Source organism: Pseudophryne corroboree, chromosome 2 (assembly GCF_028390025.1).
Source record: "Pseudophryne corroboree isolate aPseCor3 chromosome 2, aPseCor3.hap2, whole genome shotgun sequence".
NCBI lineage: Eukaryota > Metazoa > Chordata > Amphibia > Anura > Myobatrachidae > Pseudophryne > Pseudophryne corroboree.
The window spans coordinates 374,917,642-374,933,438 of NC_086445.1; the positions used below are offsets into that span (position 1 = coordinate 374,917,642).

Sequence of the window (15,797 nt, forward strand, 5' to 3'; positions counted from 1 at the left end):
TATATGAGTGACCGCATCCAAGTAGGCACGTCAGACAGTCCGTACGTACACTAGCAGGAAAAAGAGGCAATTTGGAGGCCCTTGCACAAACTGGCTTTATTCTACCTAAGTTGCTCTCCTTCCAGTGTGTATTCCGAAAGAGTCTTTAGTGCCGCCGCTCACCTTGTCAGCAATCGGCGTACGAGGATACTTCCAGAAAATGTGGAGAAGATGATGTTCATCAAAATGAATTATAATCAATTCCTCCGTGGAGACATTCACCAGCAGCAATTGCCTCCACAAAGTACACAGGGACCTGAGATGTTGGATTCCAGTGGGGACGAATTAATAATCTGTGAGGAGGGGGATGTACACAGTGAAAGGGGTGAGGAATCGGAGGATGATGATGAGGTGGACATCTTGCCTCTGTAGAGCCAGTTTGTGCAAGGAGAGATTGATTGCTTCTTTTTTTGGTGGGGGCCCAAACCAACCAGTCATTTCAGTCACAGTCGTGTGGCAGACCCTGTCGCTGAAATGATGGGTTCGTTAAAGTGTGCATGTCCTGTTTATACAACATAAGGGTGGGTGGGAGGGCCCAAGGACAATTCCATCTTGCACCTCTTTTTTCTTTTTTTTTTCTTTGCATCATATGCTGTTTGGGGACTATTTTTTGAAGTGCCATCCTGTCTGACACTGCAGTGCCACTCCTAGATGGGCCAGGTGTTTGTGTCGGCCACTTGGGTTGCTTAGCTTAGTCACACAGCTACCTCATTGCGCCTCTTTTTTTCTTTGCATCATGTGCTGTTTGGGGATAATTTTTTTTATCTGCCATCCTGTCTGACACTGCAGTGCCACTCCTAGATGGGCCAGGTGTTTGTGTCGGCCACTTAGGTCGCTTAGCTTAGTCACACAGCTACCTCATTGCGCCTCTTTTTTTCTTTGCATCATGTGCTGTTTGGGGACTATTTTTTTGAAGTGCCATCCTGCCTGACACTGCAGTGCCACTCCTAGATGGGCCAGGTGTTTGTGTCGGCCACTTGTGTCGCTTAGCTTAGCCATCCAGCGACCTCGGTGCAAATTTTAGGACTAAAAATAATATTGTGAGGTGTTCAGAATAGACTGGAAATGATTGGAAATTATGGTTATTGAGGTTAATAATACTATGGGATCAAAATTACCCCCAAATTCTATGATTTAAGCTGTTTTTTAGGGTTTTTTGTAAAAAAAAAACACCCGAATCCAAAACACACCCGAATCCGACAAAAAAATTTCGGTGAGGTTTTGCCAAAACGCGTCCGAATCCAAAACACGGCCGCGGAACCGAATCCAAAACCAAAACACAAAACCCGAAAAATGTCCGGTGCACATCACTACTAAATATGAAAGAAGTGTGTTGGAAAAGGGGCTGAAATACGCACCTTCAGCCCCTATCAATAAATTTGAAACATTTGTGGACATACATAAATTTGTCCGGAAGCTCTGCATAAAGAATTTTTTTGCCACGAAACCACTAAAAGGAGATTTGGGCCAAGCGGAGGTAATCAATCCAACGCCCTTTAAACCAAAGTCGGTATTTTTTCCAGCACTTGTAAAGGGCAATTTTATAGAGACCTTCTGCGAGATGGTACAGGAGGATTTTAGGAATATAAAACCAAGTGGTTTTAAATGTAACCTTTCCTACAAAGAAAGGATAGCCCTCAAAGAATTAAGATCTAATCAGGACTTAACCATTAAACCCGCCGATAAAGGCGGGGGGGTGGTGGTTATGAGTAGAAAGTGGTATAACAAAGAACTAGAATTACACGTAAAAGATCAAATCCAATATTTTAAGCTCAGGTCGGATTCCACAACAAAGATAATCTCTAATTTACAAACACTGTTGGAGAAATATAACAATATGGGGGTGCTAGAGGACAGGGAGAAAGAATATATACTTAATATAACACCAACGATCCCAACCCTCTGTTTGCTTCCAAAAGTACATAAGAACGCGACACACCCTCCAGGTCGACCAATAGTGTCAGGGATTAATTCGGCCACGGCCAATTTATCGGAGTATATTGATTTTTTTCTCCAGCCGTTGGTACTGAATAATCCGTCTCACCTCAAAGACACGAAGGATGCTTTACAATTTTTGTCCACAATCATATGGGAGGAAGATTTTGTGTTAGTGACAGCAGATGTCAAATCGCTTTACTCCATTATTGAACATGATGCAGGGATTCTGACAACAAAAACCTTTTTAGAGATGAGTTCCCTGGAAAAGGAAACTCAGAATTTCATTTTAGAGGGCATCCAGTTCATACTTATCAACAATTATTTTATTGTGGACAATGACTAATTACGTTCAGACGGTGGGCACAGCCATGGGCACCAGGTTCGCTCCCAGTTATGCCAATATTTTCATGGGCAAATGGGAATCAGATTACATCTTTAACAACAACCCATTTGGAGCGAACCTGGTGTCCTGGAAGCGCTATATAGATGACATTATGTTTATATGGAGGGGAGATGTATCATCTTTAGATTCCTTCTGTTCTCATTTGAATAATAACTCCTTACATATAGATCTTACATTCACTATAGACAAAAAAATCTGTGAATTTTTTAGATTTAACTATCTATGTTGAGAATAACTGCCTCCATACAAAGACATACACAAAAGAAACAGACTCCTTAACCTACATTCATGTGGACAGTTGTCACCATTCCAACTGGTTAGATAGTATCCCTCAAGGTCAATTAAAACGTCTCAAAAGGAATTGTATGACAGAGGAAATGTATCAAAAACAAACACATGATCTGAAAGAGAGGTTTGAAAGAAGTGGATATAGACGGGAGAAAGTGTTAAATGCTGTACAGGAGGTTAATAAAATTGATAGGAAGGTCCTTTTAGAAGGAAATGTCCCGAAGCAACCGAATAAGGAGAAGTTTGAGTGGGCATTCGTCACGAGCTTCAATTCCCAATACAGATTACTGGAGAAATCTGTTAGACAAAATTGGCACATATTAAAAAAGGACCCTATCATAGGGAAGTCTATACTTGATCACCCGAAATTTATATACAAAAAGGCCCCTAATTTGAGAAAGACATTGGTCAACAGTTATCTCCCTCCTAAAAAACAGGAGGTAAGGATTTTGACACAGGGTTTTCACGCTGTGGATCCTGCATAGGGTGTAGGGAAATTCCTAATGATGGGTCTAAGAAGTTAGAATCCATATGTATAAATGGCAATAACATTAAGATTTTGGATTTCATTACGTGTAACATAAAAAATGTGGTCTATTTTATTCAATGTAGATGTAATCTTTTTTTATATCGGTCGTACTACCCGACCTTTTAAAACCCGTCTTAGTGAACACTGCAGAAACATCAAAAAAGGACTTGATACCCATGCATTGTCCAATCACTTTAAACTCCATCATGAGAGCTCTACGAGAGGAATAGTGAAATTTGCAGCAATTAAAGTAGTAAAAAATAATCAGCGTCAGAGGGATAGCGCGACATTACTGGCAAAAAAAGGAGATGCAACTTATTTATGAATGTAATACATTTCACCCTATGGGTTTAAACAAAGATTTCAAACTCAAGTGGTTCATTTAATACTATATTGTGCAGCATTCCAATTTCTGCTTTGAGCTTCCATCTTTCCTCCCTTCTGTCACTTTATTTATTTTGTGTCTCCTTTTATCCTCATTTTGTGTCTCCTTTTATTCTTGTTTATATATACAGTATGTTTTAATAAGGAGTTTTTCCATAAATGATGGTTTTTATGTAATAATGTGTTTTTCTTAAAAAGTGTTTTTATTATTTTTTATTTATAGTATATGTGACTTATAGACATTATGCAACGCATTAGCGGTAACCCTAATTGATAATAAACACAAAGTCACCACTATACTGGATTGTGGAGGTGCACACTTGACTTCCGCTATAAACAATGGACTTCCGTTACGGACATGAAATGGTGCGGCAACTCTGTGACACCATCTAAGCGACGTGGAGATGAGGACGCGACGGAAGTGAGCACACCTCCGCCGGAAGTGACACGCCGCGATGAGTGGTTGCCGTGGTAACATGTAAACATTCTGTCCCGGACGTCAGATGTCCCGCTGGAAAGAGACTCTCTGATTGGCTATTTTTACGTTTAAATAGAATACTCCTTTACATGCTCATTATGCCTTGAAAAAGACTCCAGGAAGGAGTCGAAACGCGTTGACTACCTGTACCAGCTACTTACAGCAGATCCGGCACAACAAGAACCAGGTTCCTTTTCCCAGTTTCCAGATCCGGGTAGTTTCATGGTGATTTAAGAGCTTGTTTGAGAACTGTTTTCAGGTTCTCAGACCATCTGGTAATTGTTCTGTGGATCTACTGTAGCTGCTATTCTATTGCATGTTTTATTGCATGTTTTGTGTTTATCAGTGTCCAGTTTGTACTGTTTTATGTGGGATTAAAATCAATGTTTTCTACACATGATGGTACTTTCCCCTCTATTTTACATAAATGTTGACAGGCTTGGTCAATGAATGAGGTGGAAAATCTGGATCCCTGAAATTGGACTCAGCTATATAAGGAACGTATGGTTTATATTCAGTTTTATTGAAATATTCTGTGGCGCCTTGTGATATTTTACTCCTACCTTTTCTTTTTCATAGAAGATATATCTACTAGAGATGAGCGGGTTCAGACAGGGCACCCCTGGAATTATATGGTAGACATATAGACATAGGTGGGTTTGGAAAATCTAGTTTTCTCCTGCAGTTGCCAGTGAAAATAAGTAGGAGATGTTGCCATGTCACATTCCGCTGGATTATGATTCTGTCTCTTCTGAGTCTAACTGACTTTGGCCACAAATGTGGTCTCTTCCCACTTTATTGGAAAATACTTTTTAAAACTTGGACTTTCCATTTCCAACTTTGTGGCTATATGTTTTTACAAATATGGTTGTGATGTTGAAGCTTGTTTCATATTCTGCTCTAGATTGTAGTTTAAACCTAGGATCAAGTACAGCAGCACCCCTGGAATTATATGGCAGCGCCTCTGGATTTATATAGCAGATAGGCAGCACCCCTGGATTTATACAGCAGATAGGCAACACCCCTGGATTTATGCAGCATAGGCAGCACCCCTGGATAATTACACAGAACATCAGACAGGCAGCAGCACCCCTGGATTTAAATGGCAGTGGGGAGCACCCCTGGACTGATAGGGCAAAGGGGCAGCACCGCTTGAATGATGTGGCAGACAAAGAAAAGACGTGTAAGATGGAATTGTCCTTGGACCCTCCCACCCATCTTATGTTGTATAAACAGGACATGCACACTTGAACAAACAATAATTTCAGCAACAGGGTATGCCACATGACTGTGGCTGAAATGATTGGTTTGTTTGGGCACCCACCAAAAAAGAAGCAATTAATCTCTCCTTGCACAAACTGGCTCTACAGAGGCAAGATGTTGTCCTCATCCTCTGATTACTCACCCTTACTTACATCCTTATCCTCACAGAGAAATAATTCCACACATAAGAGGAGGATTTTTTGGTATTTTGCCCAGGCATAACAATGGGCTTTTTCATCCCTTAGCCAACAACTGTCTCCACTGATGCCTTATTCAAACAAACCACATCACCATCAGAATCCTCATCATCAACTTCCTCCTCAGAGCAAGATACACCAATATCCTGGCATACAAATGGTGGTAGGAGCCTCCTCTTCCCATACAGTGTTTTGAAGGTCAGGCCTAGACATCGAAACCGCGGACATACTTGGACTCTGAACAGACAGTTGTTTTTCCCTGTGCTTTAACAAGCTTTATTTTATTTTTTTTGAGAGGGAGGAGGGTTTCCATCTTCATGAGAAGCTGAACCACCAGTCATGAACATAGGCCAGGGCCTTAGCCTTTCCTTGCCACTTCGTGTCGTGAATGGCATATTGCCATCAGATAATTTCTTTTTTTCTTGGTTATTAATTTTTGCTACTTGGATTTTACATGCCCTCTATGATATTGGGCATCGGCCTTAGCAGACGACGTTAATGGAATCGCATCATGAATGTCATGACTGGTGGCAGCAACTTCAGCACTAGTACTAGGAAGTGGTTCCTGATCTTTCCCTATTTTTTCCTCCAAATTTTTGTTCTCCATTTCACAGGACAGCACTATTTATTTTTACAGCACCCCTGTATTTTTATAACATACAGGACAGGTCCACAGCGTTCCTTTATATTAACAGCACCCGACAGGGCCACAGCGCTCCTTTATTTTTACAGCACCCCTGTATTTTTACAGCATACAGGAAATGGCCATAGCTTTACAGCACGCATGTATTTGTAATTTTTGACAGCATATAGGACAGGGCCACAGCGCTCCTTTATTTTTACAGCACCCCTGTATTTTTACAGCATACAGGACAGGGCCACAGTGCTCTTTTATTTTTACAGCACCCCTGTATTTTTACAGCATACAGGACAGGGCCACAGCGCTCCTTTATTTTCACAGCACCCATGTATTTTTACAGCATACAGGACAGGGCCACAGTGCTCCTTTATTTTTACAGCACCCCTGTATTTTTACAGCATACAGGACAGGGCCACAGTGTTCCTTTATTTTTACAGCACCCGAGAGGGCACGGCGCTCCTTTATTTTTACAGCACTCCTATATTTTTACAGCATACAGGAGAGGGCCACAGCATTCCTTTATTTTTGCAGCACCTTTGTGTTTTCACAGCATACAGGACAGGGCCACGGTGTTCCTTTAATTTTACAGCACCCCTGTATTTTTACAGCATACAGAACAGGGCCACAGTGTTTCTTTATTTTTACAGCACCCCTGTATTTTTACAGCACACAGAACAGTGCCCCTTTATTTACCCAGCACACAGAACAGTGCCCCTGTACAGCACAGGACTGCAACACCCCTGTACAGCACCCTAAACATGCCAGGACAGCACCCCTCTATAGCACAGGACAGCAGCACCCCTAACAGTACAGGGCAGCACCCCAAAACAGTACTCCTCCTGTACAACACAGGAGAGCAGCACCCCTAACAGCACAGTGTACCAGCACAGGACACCACCCCAGAATAGCACAGGACAGCAGCACCCCTAACAGCACAGTACACAAGCATAGGATACTCTCCAAGTCCAGAGTGAAAATGGTGGCAACACGCAGGTCCATATATAGAATCCAAAACCCACGAGAGTCCGACAGCGAGATGATGGTGTTTTGCATCAATCTGGGATTATAGTCTGGCGGGAAGTCCCGAGCCGGACTCGGATCCTGAAATCGAGGGGGGTCGGAACTCTGAGATCCGAACCCACTTATCACTAGTTATTTTGTACCTTCCAGTAACATGTTAGTTAAAATGCAATTGTAAGTGTACATTGCCAAATGTAAACTTTAAACATTCAAAAATGTCAAAAATTAGGCTAAACAGAGATGCTTCTTCTAATTTTTTTCACCTCCCCTTGTGCTCTGCAGACAATATAGGCTCACTGGTGGAAAGCAAAATGATTTTGCAGTGGGTACCACTGAGCATTCTTAAGGACGTCTATTGTTTTTTAATTAGAATTATTGAGCACCTAACACAAATATATACATATGGGATGCAGTCAATATACCGGCTATCGGGATCAAAGCGTTTAGGAGACTGACGTCATAATCATGACAGCCGGTGAAATACCGACAACAAGAATCCTGACACACGATTGGTATTCCCACTCGGATGGTGGGCCCACACCTCCAACCAAGTGTGGCAAGCGCAGTGAGCCTGCGAGGGGACACGCAGCTTCGCTGCCGGGATTTCAGCAGACGGGATGCCGCTGCATAGTGACAGCCGGTATCCCATCTGTCAGGATATCACATGTATCAGATAGATAGATAGATAGATAGATAGATAGATAGATAGATAGATAGATAGATAGATAGATTAAATTATGTGCTGTGTTTTTAGTCATGTGTTCATTTTAATAAGTATTAATTATATGCCGTTTTAATTTCAATAAAGCATCTGTGTTTTAGAGAGTGTGTTAATAGGATAGAATATACAAAATAATTTTATACACACATGTAAATATTGAACCATAAATAAAAGGATCATGTTTTTGGGCTATATAGAGATGGACACAGCAGCATCCATCTGGTCTGCGCGCGCGCACTGTCCATAGTGCGTGCACGTGACCCGTCCCCATGTGTTGCATAGTGATTAAAAGCCACGGGCATCGGCAGCATTTAGTGGGCATGGTCCGGATAATTCAGGCACGTTCGGACCATTTTTGGGGTGGCTGTGTGACGTCACACTCAGTCGCTCTGAGGAAAAAAATGGTGCCAGACCACTTGCCAGTGCAGCCAGGCTGCACAGGCATGGGTAGTACTCTAATTGATGCATTCACAATTAAATTGCGAACGCATCACGGGGCATGCCACACACATGCTGGGCAGCCCTGCCCTGTGCTGGGTGGCCCCCATCATGTGAGTAGATGGACTTAGATCTCTGAATAACCCCCTATATCCAGTAATGATTTGCTCCATTATCTTTACATTTAGCCTAAGAATTAAAAATAATGTAAAAGTCAGAAAGAAATTATTTAAAACACCAATATATCTGCAGATCTAACATTTATTTGAAACATCCAGAAAGCATTCATTTGGTGTATGCTGGTCTGGAATACTTTTGTAAATTTGTCATTATGTTCTTCCCTATTTATTTGTCCTCATAGCCTTCATAGAACGGCACCAGGATTTAATTTCTTGGTACTCAACATAAGATTTTCTCTTCAAAACACCAATTTTGTTTACAGACGTCCCCTAGCTCTCCAGTCTCCATGGTTACTAAAAGTCTCCTAGGTGTTGCTGACCTGTTGCTTTCGCATTGTAGAAGCCAAAAAAGAAAAATAAGTAGACAACAAGAGCGAAGTCTAAATGAACAGTTTTAGAATATCTCTTGTCTTATGCTGAGTGCTTGATATCTCCACAACAAATGAAAGTGTTTCTCTTGAAAAATAAGAGCAAAATTAGTCTGGAAAGTACATGTTAGTGTTCTTTATTTGAATAGTCTTTGAATAGTTTCAAGTACTTTGTTATTCGTTAACATTTTGAAAACTCAGTATTGCTGTATTAGAGGCATCACTCATGCAGTGCATTTGATATAGCCCCTTGTGTGCACTGAAGGCGTGCACAACCAAAAATCAGCATGGTCTTGTTGCAAAGAGGTGTAGCCTCTCAGCATGCCCCAGTTTTCATCATTCTGAGGGCATGCCCAGCATTCCTGGAGATGCTGGACTACCCCATGTCTGCACGGCCGGCGCCTCCTCATTGACAATAGCTAAGTACTGCGTAGAATGTCACAGTGCAGCACCCGGCTCCCTGTCACTGTGGAGGAGGTGGCATTTTGGTGTCAAACCCCCCCCCCCCCCCATCCCCCAAGGGTAACACCTGGGTGCAGATTCTGGGGTGGTAAGCACAACTCAGGGTAGGGTAAACTTGGGAGGTGGGGGTGGGGGAAAGGGTTAGCCTAGGAAAGGGATGAGTGAGTTTGCGTATGTGTTGGTGTCTTGATATCTAGTGTAGTGTCTTGTATGTCTCTGTGTTATTCAGATTATGATGGGTCGTTGGTTAAAAATTCAGTGGGTGTTTATTGAGTCACAATGCTCAAAAGAAGTCAGATTAGGAAAAATACAATTAGTCAGAAGAATTAAGTTCACAATTATCATTCAAAAGTTCAATGAAGGAATATGGGAAAAAGTTTGAAAAAGCATGAGGTTTGTCATGCAGACTACCCTTTTGCTGTATGCTATCCTTATTCGTATACCAGTGTTTAAAGGTCCCCCGTTAATGTTGGGTTATGTCAGGTGTACTTTTAGGGCACACCTTTACCATAGGATCTGATCCCAGAACCTATATCCCCTTTTTATGTATCCTTGTATATAAAATGGGATCTATTCGTGACTTACAGCGGCATCCCGCTGTTTCAGTTCCCCCCAAAGAAAAGATGTGACTTGATGTGATATGCAGTGACAGGGTTGCGGGCTTGTATGTTACTAAGTAACATACAAGCCCACAATGCCCCTAATACTGTTGTGACATGCCTGCCTTTTGGCTTCCACTTCCCATTACCTCCAAAAATGGCCTCTGCCTGTCAATCACTTTGTGAATAAATCTTCTCTGCAATCAGCACTGCCAGTGGAAGATGCTGTAATCTTCCATCAGCCGCCAATCTCAGAGGACCTCCCAGCCCCTTTGCATCCTTGTATCCTCCCCAAGTGTCCAATGTGCAGCTGATCACTGCTGTAACGTGTTTGATTATCCATTTTCTAATATTTTTCTATTCATTTTTTTAAACTATCGCTATTAATGTTCCGTTTAAAAAAAAAATTTTATAAAATTGTGTTGGACACCTTTTAAATAATCCATAATCAATCATAAAAACTCTGATAATTTCAGAACAATTTGTGTAAAAAATGTATTCAATGTTTTGTCACAATTCACAGTATTGCTGTATGTCACTGGGGACAGGGTTTCAATGATACAATTCACAGCGACTTGCAGCCATGACACCATGACCACCTCACTTCACCTGAGAAGTGGCAGCAATTTTGGGATGCTCACTTTCCCAGGAGTTTTTCCCTTAAATCCAGGAATATCCCAGAATTTCTTGAACTGGGGAATTTATGAGATATACTTCATGCATTGTCAGATAGCAGATTAATAGTAAATATTGTATGCCAAATTGCATATAAATACTTGCTGCTCGGCATACAAACATAATTGTAGGGGGGATTTGATAAATTTTGTGTCTGCATTTCATACAGAAAATGCGTCCAACTCTATATGAGGCCTTATATTGTCACAGGCTTGAGGGTCAGATCCATGTCAGGACCCGTGGACTAGACTGACAAGGAGAATAGGAAACAAAATGTGTGTATCAAACACTTACACATGGATTAGAGATATACGCCGCCATGGAATATGACCTTAGGTCATCAAGGAGATTGCTGACTGGAGCCCCTGGTCCAACACATGGAACCTATTGAGAGGAACTCAGACCCTGCTCTGACCCTCAAGACCGTAAAACTGGAACCAGTGTTTGAGGACTATGGATATGGGGAGGAGGCAACTCAGAAAACCAACAGTCTGACTAGAATCCACTGTAAATTATTCAACCCGACTACCAGAGCTGGGTGCCTGGAGCCTACACCCTCAAAAAGGGATGTAGATCCAGTACCCAGAACCCAGAGTTGACCACCCCACCAGAAACTCAGCACAAGCCCCAACACCTAATGAGAGATCCCCCAGGACAACAATCACCAATGATGGTCACAGTTATGATCCGATGCATAAAGAGTCCCAGAGATAAGCTTGGTGCAGATGTGTTGAGAAAAGTAGTGGAGACAACGTGGAACTCTCAGAGCAGCAATGCAGGCTGAAGTATCAAATACAATATCAGTCCACTTGAACTCACAATGAGGGTTCAACATTTTTTGCATGAGGTTACAAATGGTAGCAGACTGAAGACTTAGCACTTGGAAGCACTCTTACAGTTAATGGTAATAATTGGATACATCAGACTACTATAGCAATAACTCTGGAACCAGGCTGGGACTGGAATGTATTTAACAGACTTAACCAGACTGGAACCAGAATAATGGACATGGATGGAAACAGAGGCGTAACTGTGGGAGGCAATGGAGTCGGCTGCTGCTGGGCTCCTGCTCTGTTGTGGGGCACCTCTCCTCCTGTTCTGTGTTCAGCGACACCAGCTGCCGCTATCTTTTCCATGACCAACTCCCCCCCTCACTAGCCCCTGCACCTTACAAGTCACAACCTCTTTATTATAGATGCACATTTTAAAAGTGTCATACCCAGGATTAGAACCCACAACCTATTACACTGGAAGCAGGCACCTCACTGATGGAGCTATTTGCTCCTGTATAGAAAGTGTGAGAATTCTAACTATATGACATTACTTCTCTGACAATTACAAGTAACTTCATACAGTTAGAATTCTCAGTCTTCCCCAGTAAGGTAAATGTTGACATTCCAACAGAGGAAAAAAGCATTCCCTAAAAAAATTTTTGGAATGTTCAGATCTTAATTATGCTTAGATAAATGCATATTGGAAGATAGCTACATACCATGCTGCTTCCGTCTGCCAAAGATCTGTACAAACTGTGTTTGTATTAATAAAGCCCTAAATAGGGTTGATTTCGAGAGAGGGAACACCCCCAGACTGAGATCTAACCCTGATAATTGGAGTCTATCTTAGAGAAATTGTGTTCGATGGACAAGAGTGGGATCTTAACACTAAAAAATAGTGAGAATAAGTAGAAGTGGTGATCCTGCTGTTAGTGTTATCCCACAGGGAATGCGGTCTTCCTACTGCACTGAGTATTCCCTAGCGGTCGCCCGTCTAGATACTGACCTAGCCCACCTCCGTTTAGCTTCCAAGATCGGACGAGATTGGGCGTGAGCGTAGGGGTATGGTCGTAGGAAGACTTGCCCTGTGTCACTAATGAGAGTGCACCGAAACAGAGGAATGGGTTTTCTTCTGAGAGAGGGGTGAGGGAAAAGATGGGGAGAAAGAATGGGATAGATCTAATGAGCGTGAATCTGCTGTCCTCATTAGATGGGAGAAACGTGTCTCCTGAGGGACACGTTCACCAGAATCGTGGATGAGAGTTCATGGAAAAAAGAAAAGAATGGAAAGGGCAATAAAGAGAAAGAAGATTGACATTAGTGTTGGAACCACTGCAATGAGTGTTACGATATTGAGCAAGGACCAATATTGGCGTGCTGTAAAAATAGTACTGACAGGAGGAATGAGGTATTGAAAGACCCCCTGAGGACGTGTAACTACAGTACCTGCGGTGGACCTGATACAAGACCACACACCACCACTAGTCCTGACTGTAGGCTTTATAGGTTATACAATGGAGCGCCAGTGATATTAGTAGGTATAGTATTCAATTTTAAACACAATAAATCATGAACTGAAGCATCCAAAAACCTAATTAGTTGTGCCGATTTCAGTCTCTAGAACCACATGCAATTTATCAAAAAAGCGTAATATACACAGGACTCGACAGGATTAGGACAAAATGAAAACATGAAAAAAAACACAGTTTGAGATACTTTAAACAGACTTAACTGAGGGACCACATTCCACCTGTCCCTATGAGTTTCATGAGGGATTGAGCAGATATGGAGTATAAAGTATACCTGAGGATGCCTGCAATCACAAAGTAGGAAGTTTTTCCTGCACCTAGCAGTATAAAGGCTAAGGCATCAGAACTGGTATTTCTAGAGCAAATGATAGTTAGGTATCACCTCAAGCTTAGTTATAATACCCCTGGGAAAATCCACAATGGCAATGTGCAAAAAGGAATCTCACTAAGCTAGTGATAATTTAGGTTTAAGCCAAAAAACCAGTTCATTACTACAGGTAAATGTCAAATATCACCCATGCAGTCTTCAGGTAGAAGAGGGGCCTGCAGGAAAGAGGGGAAAACACGTTTCACCCGCTCACGGGCTTGTTCACTTCCATGGAGCAGCTGGTGTGTGCTGAGTAACTGAATATTTGAAAGCCCTTCCATTAACTAACAACCAATGATCATGGCTGGGGGCGGGATCAAAGTGGACAAGCCTATTGGCTGTATAACACTGGGACAGCTGCTATGTGGTAATGGGTGGGCAGGGGGATTGACAGGTGTACGGACGTTACATTCAGCCTAGTTTAAGAGTGGCGATGAGTGGCAGTATATAACCGGGAATCAGTGCTCTGAATGAGTCAGAGGACGTGGACAATAAAAAAGTTTTTTTTATATTTTTTAAATGATTGAATAATAAAAAGAAATTGTTATGGATAGTAACAAAATGATATATAAACAAAATGAAATAAAATAAAAACATATAGCAAAATAGATTGGTGGACAGATGTTGAATTTAATGAAAGCCATAAAAGTACATTGAAGAGGTAAGATGAAAATAATAAAAGGGAATTAGAAAATATTAATAAATAAATGGTGAAAAACAAATGAGGAATCTGTGAGTATCATAAGTAGCGAAGGTGAGCTGAAAATGATATGTGCGGGTTGAGGGGACATCTTACCTCCCATATAGTAAATAATTAATATGGGAATGTGTAGTGCAAAGTGTGAGACACAAAGGAGGAGTGTAACGTCCGTCCACCTGTCAATCCCCCTGCCCACCCATTACCACATAGCAGCTGTCCCAGTGTTATACAGCCAATAGGCTTGTCCACTTTGATCCCGCCCCCAGCCACGATCATTGGTTGTTAGTTAATGGAAGGGCCTTCAAATATTCAGCTACTCAGCACACACCAGCTGCTCCATGGAAGTGAACAAGCCCGTGAGCGGGTGAAACGTGTTTTCCCCTCTTTCCTGCAGGCCCCTCTTCTACCTGAAGACTGCATGGGTGATATTTGACATTTACCTGTAGTAATGAACTGGTTTTTTGGCTTAAACCTAAATTATCACTAGCTTAGTGAGATTCCTTTTTGCACATTGCCATTGTGGATTTTCCCAGGGGTATTATAACTAAGCTTGAGGTGATACCTAACTATCATTTGCTCTAGAAATACCAGTTCTGATGCCTTAGCCTTTATACTGCTAGGTGCAGGAAAAACTTCCTACTTTGTGATTGCAGGCATCCTCAGGTATACTTTATACTCCATATCTGCTCAATCCCTCATTAAACTCATAGGGACAGGTGGAATGTGGTCCCTCAGTTAAGTCTGTTTAAAGTATCTCAAACTGTGTGTTTTTTCATGTTTTCATTTTGTCCTAATCCTGTCAAATCCTGTGTATATTACGCTTTTTTGATAAATTGCATGTGGTTCTAGAGACTGAAATCGGCACAACTAATTAGGTTTTTGGATGCTTCAGTTCATGATTTATTGTGTTTAAAATTGAATACTATACCTACTAATATCACTGGCGCTCCATTGTATAACCTACAGTCAGGACTAGTGGTGGTGTGTGGTCTTGTATCAGGTCCACCGCAGGTACTGTAGTTACACGTCCTCAGGGGGTCTTTCAATACCTCATTCCTCCTGTCAGATTATTCTTACTATTTTTACAGCACGCCAATATTGGTCCTTGCTCAATATCGTAACACTCATTGCAGTGGTTCCAACACCAATGTCAATCTTCTTTCTCTTTATTGCCCTTTCCATTCTTTTCTTTTTTCCATGAACTCTCATCCACGATTCTGGTAAACGTGTCCCCCAGGAGACACGTTTCTCCCATCTAATGAGGACAGCAGATTCACGCTCATTAGATCTATCCCATTCTTTCTCCCCATCTTTTCCCTCACCCCTCTCTCAGAAGAAAACCCATTCCTCTGTTTCGGTGCACTCTCATTAGTGACACAGGGCAAGTCTTCCTACGACCATACCCCTACGCTCACGCCCAATCTCGTCCGATCTTGGAAGCTAAACAGAGGTGGGCTAGGTCAGTACCTAGACGGGCGACCGCTAGGGAATACTCAGTGCAGTAGGAAGACCGCATTCCCTGTGGAATAACACTAACAGCAGGATCACCACTTCTACTTATTCTCACTATTTTTTAGTGTTAAGATCCCACTCTTGTCCATCGAACACAATTTCTCTAAGATAGACTCCAATTATCAGGGTTAGATCTCAGTCTGGGGGTGTTCCCTCTCTCGAAATCAACCCTATTTAGGGCTTTATTAATACAAACACAGTTTGCACAGATCTTTGGCAGACGGAAGCAGCATGGTATGTAGCTATCTTCCAATATGCATTTATCTAAGCATAATTAAGATCTGAACATTCCAAA

The 15,797-nt window shown here is 41.9% G+C and overlaps 2 pseudogenes; one reads left to right on the forward strand and one right to left on the reverse strand.

Moving 5' to 3' along the window:
• Window positions 1-12,351: 12,351 nt before the first annotated feature.
• LOC135052363 (5S ribosomal RNA) lies at window positions 12,352-12,470 on the reverse strand (annotated as a pseudogene).
• A 2,909-nt stretch (window positions 12,471-15,379) lies between these two features.
• On the forward strand, window positions 15,380-15,498 carry LOC135052426 (5S ribosomal RNA; annotated as a pseudogene).
• Window positions 15,499-15,797: the final 299 nt, after the last annotated feature.